Here is an 11366-nt window from a genome sequence, read left to right on the forward strand (position 1 = left end):
GTGGCTGCCCTTGGCAGGGCCTGTGCACTGTCACGTTGCATGAATAAACATGGCGTGGGTGGCAGGTTGCTTGGGAGGGTTCATGGCTTATGAAACAGCTGCTTTAAAAAGCTGTATATTAACCATGAGCCCTGAGAAGTCAACGTTTTGGTGCAATGTATGCAGCTGTACACAGGTATGAACCACGGGTGACCAAGGTAAGTTTGCATGGAAACTCTGGAAGATGCTTTGTGGTTTCCAGCTGAGGGAGCCCACATTTCTGGCTGGCCCTTCTTTGCTCTGCTGCGGAGCTTTGGAGATGTCTGATGGTTCTAATCCCTCTGATGCAGTCTGATTTGCTGTTAGTGCTCATTAACAAGTATATAAGTTTCTAAGTTCACCTTAGTTTCCAAGTTCACCTCCTCATGTGAGGCAGCTATTCTGAGCAGTTTCCTCCTGAAGATAAACCTGTGCACAATATGATACAGAAATGCCAAATCTCTTGCTAACTTGTACTGATGTCCTCACACTTGTCTTCTGCTGTACCATACAGAGATACCAGTGTGGGTCTGAAGGCAAGATATCTCTTCAGGGTGAGGAAGAGCCACGTGACTTAAGTAATTTGTGAGTCCAACACTTGCTTCAGCCCATTGGCTCTCAAACCTATAGTGAGCATCCATCGTGCAGTAGTGGGCTCTCTGACTGGCTGAGAGTGAAGCAGCTGAAGTTAAGATAGAACTGGAAGGTGCTATTCATCCAGGGAAATAATCCAGCAGTTCTGATTGCCAGGCTTGAAAGCTAATACTAACCAGTTTCTGAAGAGTGTATAAATTTGTTCTTTGTTTTCCTGAGTTGCTGTATTGCTAGTTCCCAAGCCCAGTAAACACATGAAAAGGTACATACTTCCCATGTTAAGATTTATTTTCTGGGATACAAAATAAATGGAAGTGGGTTTCTGCAGCCTCCTTCTTTGCACTGGAAAATACAACGTTCAGAACAGCTATCAAAAAAGGTTAAGATAACTTTAATTATTTCGCAGGAAATGGATCCTTTTTGCACTAGTTTACATCATTTGGAAGTATTTCTTACAAGCATGCAAATAGTTCTATTCCACAGGACTTCATCCTCCTTCCCTTTCCTTACTGAGCACAGCAGCACTCAGTGGCCTGCTACACAGTATTGCTACACAGAGTGGCAGTGATTATTTTGTTGTGTCTGTGAATATTCCAGCTCTAATCTCTTCTGCATTAACAGACTGTGCTTTGGACATGGTTGTCACCAAAGAGAGGTGAAAAATATAACCTTGCCCCAGCCATGCCTCTACATCCAGCCTGCAGAATGGCCTCTTCTCAGACCAGAATATATCTTGGCCTCTAAAAGTCTCCCATAGTTACTAAAATTTCACTTTAATAAATATAAATGAATGAGTCTGGCAACACTTGTTTGATTTCTGGGTTAAACTCAGCTCACTACAGTGACTGGAGATAATGCAAGCTCAGAAAGGGGGAGTACATTTCCTTAAAACAAGTATTACCTTAGATGTGAGTGCTTGGCAGTAGAATTACTCATTAGAGGAAAGATCAGTGGGTTTTTGTTCTTCCCCTCAGGAATGTGCCAATACAATATATTCTGGCTGGGTTATTACCTCACCGTCACTGAAGCTGGAAGGTGTAAGGGTTTTTCCAGATCCCAGAGAGGGAGTGCCTTGTCTGCTCAAACACAGCACAGTTATTATCCAGAGCGCTCATTTCCTTTTAGAACATGAATAGTTTTATGCAACCAGTAAGTGACGGAGGGTATGAGTAGGTTAGTTACTCATAGGGGTTTTAGATATAATAAATAAGAAAGCATGTCTGGTTTTGTCATTGCCCTCTCTTGATTCTTGGGGAGGGAAGTATTGTTTTCTGCTCTCTGAAGAGACACTTTAATTTGAGCTAGTCCACAGTTTTGTAGACAGAAGCAGATACAAGTCTTAAGCCACAATGTGGAGTTCATTTTCATACATAAACATAATGGACACCTATTGCATTTGTTCCCAGAGATGAAAAGTCTTAAGGAGGAGCTTGACTTAGTGAGAGAAGAATGGATTAATATAATACAATATATACAATATGACAATAATACAACATATACAATAGAAGTAACGAAGTTGCACACACCACAGCTTTGTCTGTCTGCCCTCAAAAAAATCACATACTACATTTTCCTTTTTATTGAGAAGCTCTTGTTTAGAGATACAACTGACATTAAATGACGTGTGACCACAGATCAGACCCAGGCTCACCCTCTCTTGTCTCTCAAATCTACATACAAGCATATGGGTTTGCTGATATTCACCAGTTCTGGAGTGAGGCTTTTCAAAGCAGAAGTAGCCTGTATTACATCTTTGCCAAGTACCTGAACCTGGAAGTGATTAACTGTCAGTTCTTATCCACAAGGAGACCCTGAGATGATTACCAGCTTAGCTCTACAGCTCTCTGGTCAGAGCTGAAAGACAAGCATTGTAAAGAGGCAGAGAAATTTGGCTTCAGAAGTAAAGTTCAAAAAGACAAAAGTGCAGAGGTTTAGTAGAATTTCAGAGCTGACTCTCACTTTTACTTCTTTCTGTCTTTGAAGCCAGGAAGAAGATGTAGCTGAAATTCACATTAATTTACTCTCAGGACTTTCACTGTTCCTTCCCTATTCCTAAGTCCCTCCAACTCCTAATGGTTCCTGAGTGGAGTAAAATACCTCAATAGCTCTAGGAGTGTGGCCCGGAACCCAGCAGACTTCAGAGCCATTTTGTTATGCACCCTGTCTCTTGCTCACCTGAGAGGTCGTGCAGGAAGCGTGGAGTAGTGCAGCCTGCTAAGATTTATTACTTTCCTACTTGATGGTTAATTACTTGCAATTACCTACCTTCTTTACCTGCAGATGTATTTGAAGATTAATTCATTAAGAAATGTGAGCTGCTCAGCTGATTACATGCTCCTAGCAGGACAGATGGGAATTCCGTGCTTGTGAGCACCGTGCCGCAGTGATGCAATGCTGCCGTCTCAGTTTAAAGCATCAGTTTAAGATAAGCTTGCACATCACCTTTGGGGCTTGAGAGACTTACCTACTACAGATGCAAAGGCTTTGTACCAACTGGGACCCAACTGCAATGTTGGAAGCTGTGTGAGAGCTTATAAATTGTTCTGATCAATGTTAAAAATGTGTCCCTAGAAGAATCATTTCTTTTTGATTGCCAAAGATCATGGTATTATTTGAAATTCATAGAATCACAGAATCCCAGACTGGTTTGGGTTCGAAAGGACCTTAAAGCTCATCCAGCTCCAGCCCCCTGTCACAGGCAGGGATGCCTTCCACTAGAGCAGGATGCTCCAAACCATGTCCAACCTGGTCTTGAGCACTGCCAGGGATGGGGCAGCCATAGCTTGTTTGGGCACCTTGTACCAGTACCTCAGCACACTCACAAGGAAGAACTTCCTTATATATGATCTAAATCTCCCCACTGTCAGTTTAAAGCCATTTCCCCTTGTCCTATTGGTTACATGCCCTTGTAAAGTCCTTCCTCAGATTTTTTGTAGGTCCTTTTAAATTCAGTACAGCAGTGGGAGAGGCATAGTCACCAAGCACTCACTGACGCCAAAGGACTTCTCTTTCTTACTCTGTTTTCGTTTCCTTCCACAGGACCAAAGCCTTCCAGCTTCCATCTGAACATAAGGCCAACAGTACTGCACTGCTCAGGAGGATGAAGTGGCACATCAGTAGAAGAACATGAGCAAAGGCTGCCTGATGATAGCCTCGCCTCAGGAAGTGATTCTCTCTCCAGAAAAGCAACTTCTGTGGCTGATCTGCCAGCTAACTTGGATCTGAGACCATCAGTCCAAAGCCTTTACTTCCTCCCTTCCCTATTTGCAACTTTTCCCTAGCCTCCATCTGTATATTTCAGCTGGAGAAGACAGACACTCTTTTCATTTAGAAGTAAAAATTGGGAATAACCTTTTCTTCTGCTCTAAGGAGGGTTCCTTAAGCACCTGCATTTCACTCTTGTGTTGGAAAGCTGACTTTGTTATGCTTTTGAGTTTGTTGAGCACAAGCACTCTGCTAAATGTTTTGTGTTTTGATTCTTTTTCTCATGAGCATCCAGATGGATCCATTTCCCATTTTGGCATGGATTTTCTCACACAGGTGGCACTAAGCAAGATGAAAGCTGTGACCTCAAAACCTTCAAGCTTGTGTAACGAAGTTCATGTGACCGTGTCATGCCCTTGATTTTCTGAGTCTTTTACCTTGTGGAAACTAGCACAACAGCATGCACAGCCCTTCACTGCTCACACAACCCATCTGAATCAATACATTTTGGCTTTACCTGACACTGGGTTATGAAAGTACTGTACAGTGTAATAAATTTTCATTTTAAGTTGTCAATAAGCAATGCTTAGTCTTATGCGAAGTGTGATGCTGAATAGCTCCTGAATAAACATTGCTGGGATGTATTTGAAGACACCATTTGCAATTCACATCTGATTTACTTTCTAATTGAACAGTGCTTACAGAAGTACCAATAATGAAACGCACGTAAAATCATCTAGTACAAATACCGAGAGTGATACATGTCTTCACATTCCCCACTTACATCCAGAGCATTTAGGAAATCCTGATCCTTCAGCAGCTTTCTTCATACTGTATTCAATTGAGGGATGGGGGAGTGAAACAACATTAATAGAATCATAGAATAGTTAGGGTTGGAAATGACCTAAAGATCATCAAATGGGACCTTGTGAAATTATTTTAGTAAATATAATTTTAAATAAAATTCAGGATTAAATTAATTTCTAATATAGAAAATACCTCTTTAAATGTCACATACACCTGCCAGACACCCACTCTTCAATTTTGTGTCCAGAACTTAGCCTGCTGATACTGCACACAACACATAGGATAAAACTGCAGCTTTTGTTTTAGGATCAGGAACTCAGGAAGCTGAAATATGTGACCTTGCTGGGATTTGAATGTGCTCTGTAGCAGCTTAATCATCCCCAAGGCCTGGGCATGGCAGTTAGTAGAAGTTCAATGGAACTTGGTTATTTTTTATACTAACCACAAAGCACAAGTGTTAATTATTATAAAGGTTTATATCTACTAAGTGCAAATATCTTTTCTGATTTGCAGTTCATATATGAAATGAATACACTGAACAGACAGAACAAGGCAAACACAAAGTGTTTGGATACACTGTTTGAATAAAGTCTGCCACTGATGCAAGCCGAGACAAATCATCACATCCCTTTCCATGTGAGTGGTAAAATGGGGTGATACTTACTCACCTTCTAAGGCATTGCAGTGGTAATCGTTCTGTGACTAGGAGGCTTAATTATTTGGACCACTCTGAGATGGAAGGTGCTCTGAATGTTGCCATTAATAATAAGAATGAAAACACAGAAAGAATGATTTCCAGTAAATTAACACAGAACCCCAGATAAGTTTCAATCTTGTGGGTTGTTAACATAGCATTTCTTCCCAAGGGCTGCAGTAGGATCTTTCCCCCTTCATTCCTTTCAGCCACAGGAAGCTTCAGATTGTCTTTTATATATTTAACAACTGCTTGGGACATTTTATTTTAAGGTAATTCCAGTCATGCATCCCTGGGCTTCTAAATTCAGCACCAGGTTTTAGAACAAACAAAGCCAGTTAATTCCTCTGTGTGCAGATCACACAACCCTCCCTTGGCATTTCCTGAAGGTACAGTGAAACCTCCAAAGGAGGTTTTGTCATTTTTCACACCCTTCTTTCCACCCACCATCAAATCAAGCAAAACTTCTCTTAATCATTATCAGGAAGACAAAATGTTACAGTGTGGAGCAGTGGGCCAGGATTTCACACTCCGTTTGCACAGTAACTCTGAGGGCTGCTGATGTGCTGTTTGCTTTTAGCAGGCATCTCTGCAGCTATCACTACAATGCATTTTGGCGGTGCTCCCAGGGCAGCTTAGCTATTTATGACAGCTTGTCTCAAGGTGCCTACATGAACGTTAGGATGTCCATGGCAATCTGCAAATTGACCCATCCATGTGGCATTTGACATGGAAAGAGCTTAATAATGCTGTAACTGAGAACAGAATCCAGCTTTATTTAGCACTGGTCAAAATTTCTTCATTGTAAATGTGTGCCAGTTCTGGGTGGTCCACCATCTCCAGAGTCTCTGCCTGCACCACAGGATTCCTGTTCTCAGTACAGAACTAAAACTAATCTGAGGTTTCTGAAGCATCAGTGTTCAACTGCTATCCCTGTACAGGAATCATTGCTTTCCAGCTGAGCTTAGGCTTCCTCTTTCACAAATAAATGGGAGCCAGCAGCCTGTTTTCTCACCTTCTGCTCCACCTTCCTTCTGCTAATCTGTGTAACAGTAGGAAATCCAACATGAGAGGGCAATGCTAGAAATGGACTAACAAAGGGAAGTTCTGTGGAGGCTTTGAGAGTAAGCATCAGGAAACTGGGCAAGTAACAAACGCTACAAGGTTCTGTGTCTAGGAGGAAAGAACGTGGCCAGGATGCACTGGATACCTCACTCCAGAGCCTGATTCACCCTAAAATGCCTGAGGGAATTTGCAGTTGCACAGCAGCTGTGATGCTCCCCAGCCAGATGTCCCATAGCACAGCCCTCATGCTGTCATTGTGTATGTGCTGCTCTGCTATCCCATTGTCTACCATGAGAGGATTTCTGTCGCATGTGGGAGCTGTGTACCTGGAGTGTCTTCTGGGTAAGGAGCTGTTGGAGAGAGCTACTTGGGAATGATTTACCAGGTGCCTGCTTGATTTCAGGGCTATCATATGAATATTTTGTTTTGGTTGGTTGGTTGTGGGGTTTTTTTTGCCTAGCTGCTGGAAAAAAATCCTCTTATAAAAGAGAATGGAGCTTATTCAGCTTTGTGAAAATCCATTGATTCATGTTAGAGAGAGATTTGCCTCTCAGGACTCACAAGAAAGCAGTCAGAGCATTTTGGTATGAAAAGAATTGTGCCTGCTCCTAAAATCTTTCCTGCAGTAGAGCGTATTCTTCTTTTCACCCACACAACTAGCAAGCTCTGCCAGCTGGTACAGAGTAGGAAGCAGAAAAATACCTCTTCATCTTCTCCCTCTCACCTTGCTTTTCTCCATCACCATCCCACCTGATTGCATGGGAGCTGCCCTGCTGAGTGCTGCTCAGCCCTTCCCATGGTATATAGGAAGGAAACTCCTGTTCTTCCCTCCTTTTTCTTCCTCAGCCCCAGTCACCCACCTGAACATCACCAGACTCGAGATTGCCTTTAGACTGTAAAACCTGAGAGGTCCTCCCAGATGACAGCAGCTGTGGAATTATAACATCAATCTTAATGGCCTCCTATTGGCAGTATCTGGGATCCTCTTTGCCTGCCCACAAGCATTTACTGGTGTCAGTAAAACCAGTCCGATATTTATGAGTTCTTTGCAGAAGGAAAGGGGTAGGTGCAGACTGACACTGGGGGATGAGTCTCTCTTGTATCAGAAGCTATTTGAAGAGTGCTGTTTGAAGAGTCAGACCAGATTTAGTGAGGTGCTTCAGAAGGGATCAACAGATTGACTTTATTTCATATAGTCCCAACTTGAGAGGCAGGATTCCTTCACCTGAAACTGTTCTTGAGCTGTTTCTCCGCAGAATACAAATGAATTTTGTGCTACCTGCTCCATCTTCTCTCCTTAAACCCCTTTATCTGACACCTCAAAATTGCAGCCTCTGAGGATTCATCATTTGACTTCTCTTTGATGCATCAGGGTGCACACAGAAGCCTGATAGCTGCAAAAAGCCCCAAAGCAACAGAAGCTCATCCATATACAATATTGAGGGTCACAGAATCTTCACCCTTTCACCGCAGCGGGTATAACAAGGAAGTGAGTGTCCTATAACTACAAATGAGAGAAACACCCAGCAATACCAGGTGCTAGCTGGCCTTCACTTGGATAAAGGAGTTTCTAGATTGCTTATTCTATTATGTGCTGTGCTGATTCTCGTGACTGTTACAAATACCATCAAAGTCTCACTGCTGGTGCCAGAACCGCAGTTCTGGTGTCCTCAACACAAAAAGGACATGGAACTGTTGGAACAAGTCCAGAGGAGGCCACGAGGATGATCAGGGACCGGAGCACCTCCCGTATGAAGACAGGCTGAGGAAGTTGGGGCTGTTCAGCCTGGAGAAGAGAAGGCTGCGTGGGGACCTCAGAGCAGCCTTCCAGTATCTGAAGGGGGCCTATAGGGATGCTGGGGAGGGACTCTTCGTCAGGGACTGTAGTGACAGGACAAGGGGTAACGGGTTCAAACTTAAACAGGGGAAGTTTAGATTGGATATAAGGAGGAAATTCTTTACTGTGAGGGTGGTGAGGCACTGGAATGGGTTGCCCAGGGAGGCTGTGAGTGCTCCATCCCTGGCAGTGTTCAAGGCCAGGTTGGATGAAGCCTTGGGTGAGATGGTTTAGTGTGAGGTGTCCCTGCCCATGGCAGGGGTTGGAACTGGATGATCCTGAGGTCCTTTCCAACCCAAACCATTCTGTAAGTGCTGTGACCCTGAGGCCGCACTCACCATCGCAGGGCAGGCTGTGCTGAGAAGAGCAGGGGCTGCGCAGCAGGCCAGAGGATGAGCCAACAGGCACGGCTCCGATGAGGGATACACGGACCGGTGTGAGAGCGCATCCCAAGCGCAGGGCTTGACGCGCAGGAGGACGGGCAGAGAGCCCGTTGTGAGCTTGTAAGAGCCCCTCTCCAGGCTGTTACCGGGAGCGGGCACCGCTCCACCGCAGCCCGGCCCCTCACCTCAGGGCGGGCGCCTGGGGCCGCCGCCGGCATGCATCTGCGGGGGCAGAGCGCCGCCTGCTGGCGTGACGGAGTGCGGGGCCTGGGCCGCGGGGTCTGAGCTGCGGGGCCTGCGCTGCTTTGCCACGCACCTATTGCAGGGGCTGATGCTCCTGTGGGAAATCACTAATAAAATAAAATAATTAAAACGTAAATAAAATGAAATAAAATGAAATAATAAAATAAATAAAATAAAATAAGATAAATAAAATGAAATAAAATAAAAAATAAAATAAATAATATAAAATAAAATAAAATAAAATAAAATAAAATAAAATAAATAAAATAAAATAAAATAAAATAAAATAAAATAAAATAAAATAAAATAAAATAAAATGAAATTACAGCCTTCCCAGAAGAGGAATTTTACAAGAAAGTGACGTTACACTAGAAGGAATCTGGGGGATATTGCACATGGTTGAAGGCAGCCTTTAGATGCTTATAACCACACACGATATCTTTAATGTGTGCCAGTGAGAGGCTGCACATCTCTGAACATTTGTACGCATTTACTGGATTCCCCAGTGGTGAATAGAGATCTTTTTCTGAGAAACACAGAAATTCTTAAGGTGGATGTGGGATAATTGCTGTATCCATTTGTAATGCTGGGCTCTCTTAGCGACTGGATTGGATGCAGTGAGAAGCAGAGCATTAGAAGGGTTCAGGATCAATTTCTCCTCCTGCATAAACCGACAAAGGGACTCAATTTCAGGCACTTTATTACCCGCTGGGTACTGAAGCAAGCATGCAGTGGATAATAAGGTGACTTCCAGGTTTGGTACCTGAGGGTTAAACCGCTGTTCCAGTGTGGAATTTTCGTTGTGTCCTTACCTTCTGTCATAGAATCATAGAATGGTTTGGGTTGGAAAGGACCTTAAGATCATCCAGTTCCAACCCCCCTGCCATGGGCAGGGACACCTCACGCTAAACCATCCCACCCAAGGTTCTGCCCAACCTGGCCTTGAGCACCACCAGGGATGGAGCACTCACAACCTCCCTGGGCAACCCGTTCCAGTGCCTCAGCACCCTAACAGGAAAGAATTTCCTCCTTATATCCAATCTAAACTTCCCCTGTTTAAGTTTTAACCCATTACCCCTTGTCCTATCACTACAGTCCCTAAGGAACAGTCCCTCTCCAGCATCCCTATAGGCCCCCTTCAGATACTGGCAGGCTGCTCTGAGGTCTCCATGCAGCCTTCTCTTCTGTCATGCTCATGATAACAGCCTGTTTTTGCCCCTGCCTGTGGCTCTGTCTCAAGTCTGTTCTCCACCAAAACACAGGGCAGGTGTGGGACAGAAATAGTAATTATCATCTTTTTTCCCTCTGAGGAAATGAGACTATTTTGGTGATTTCACAAGTAAATTACTTTTCCTCTGGAAAACCTGCTGGAAACTGTGCAGAGATCTCCAGTGATGCCAGTGTTCATGAATTAGTGGGCATGTGCAGGAATGGAAGTCAGATGTAGAATGATAACAGTTATCAAATGAGTTTGTAACTTATCTCCACAGGCTTTGGTGTGAAGAGATTGAGCAGAAAGAAGAGATTATGATTAATCGTTTTGCGTGAAATGAGGAGGCTTGCACTGCGGTCCGAGCCATTCTCAAACGTGCACGTCAGGCTATTGAGTTCCTAAAGATTCATTTCCAAAAATATCCCAACTTTAACAATCCCCGACTGACTTTGAACGCGAATTTCAGACAATGTCTCCTAAACTTGTAACACCATCAGCTCTTTATTCCCATTCCTTCTGTCTTAATGCTAAGGACTAATGGTGATTCATTTTAAAAGGGTTCATTATAAAAAGTATTGCATATATTTTCATGTATATTTCATATATAAGTGAAAAATAAAGACTGGGAAATGGGAATTGATGTAAGGAGAGAAAAAATGAAGACTGATGCAAGGCAACAAGGAAGCAGGTGAGGAAAAAACCCAAAAGGGGACATGTGGAAGATCAAATGACAGGAACAGAACAAACCTCAAAGAAAACGTTTCTTAATGTGGATCTGAACGCTCCTCTTCATTTCATGTGTTCTCTGGTAGGAAGATGATGAGCATAGATGAATGTATCACTGCCAGAGGAAGTAAGAGAAAGTATCATTCCAAGGCATAGAATACGTTATGATACAATATATAAAAATATGATACAATATATATATATTATGATACAATATATATAAATATGATAATATATATAATGATACAATATATATAAATATGATACAATATATATATTATGATACAATATATATATAATGATACAATATATATATAATGATACAATATATATAAATACGATACAATAGATAGGTGCTATGATACAATATTTACCTAAATATGATACAATATATATGTGTCGTGATACTATATATAAAAATATGATACAATAGATACATGCTATGATACAATATATAAATATGATACAGTGTATATGTGTTATGGTGCAATATATATATAAACATGATACGTTCCAACCCCCTGCCATTGGCAGGGACACCTTCCACTGGAGCAGCTTGCTCCAAGCCCCTGTGTCCAACCT

The 11366-nt window shown here is 42.7% G+C and overlaps 1 long non-coding RNA gene across 1 annotated transcript; it reads left to right on the top strand.

Annotated features, from left to right (window-relative positions):
- The first annotated feature begins 58 nt into the window (after positions 1-58).
- Positions 59-4473, top strand: LOC136017229 (uncharacterized). The gene is made up of 3 exons (XR_010613864.1): positions 59-197; positions 2893-3135; positions 3652-4473. It is a non-coding gene; the product is annotated as an uncharacterized LOC136017229 (long non-coding RNA).
- The last annotated feature ends 6893 nt before the right edge of the window (positions 4474-11366 follow it).

The sequence above is a fragment of the Lathamus discolor genome, chromosome 6, assembly GCF_037157495.1.
Source record: "Lathamus discolor isolate bLatDis1 chromosome 6, bLatDis1.hap1, whole genome shotgun sequence".
NCBI lineage: Eukaryota > Metazoa > Chordata > Aves > Psittaciformes > Psittacidae > Lathamus > Lathamus discolor.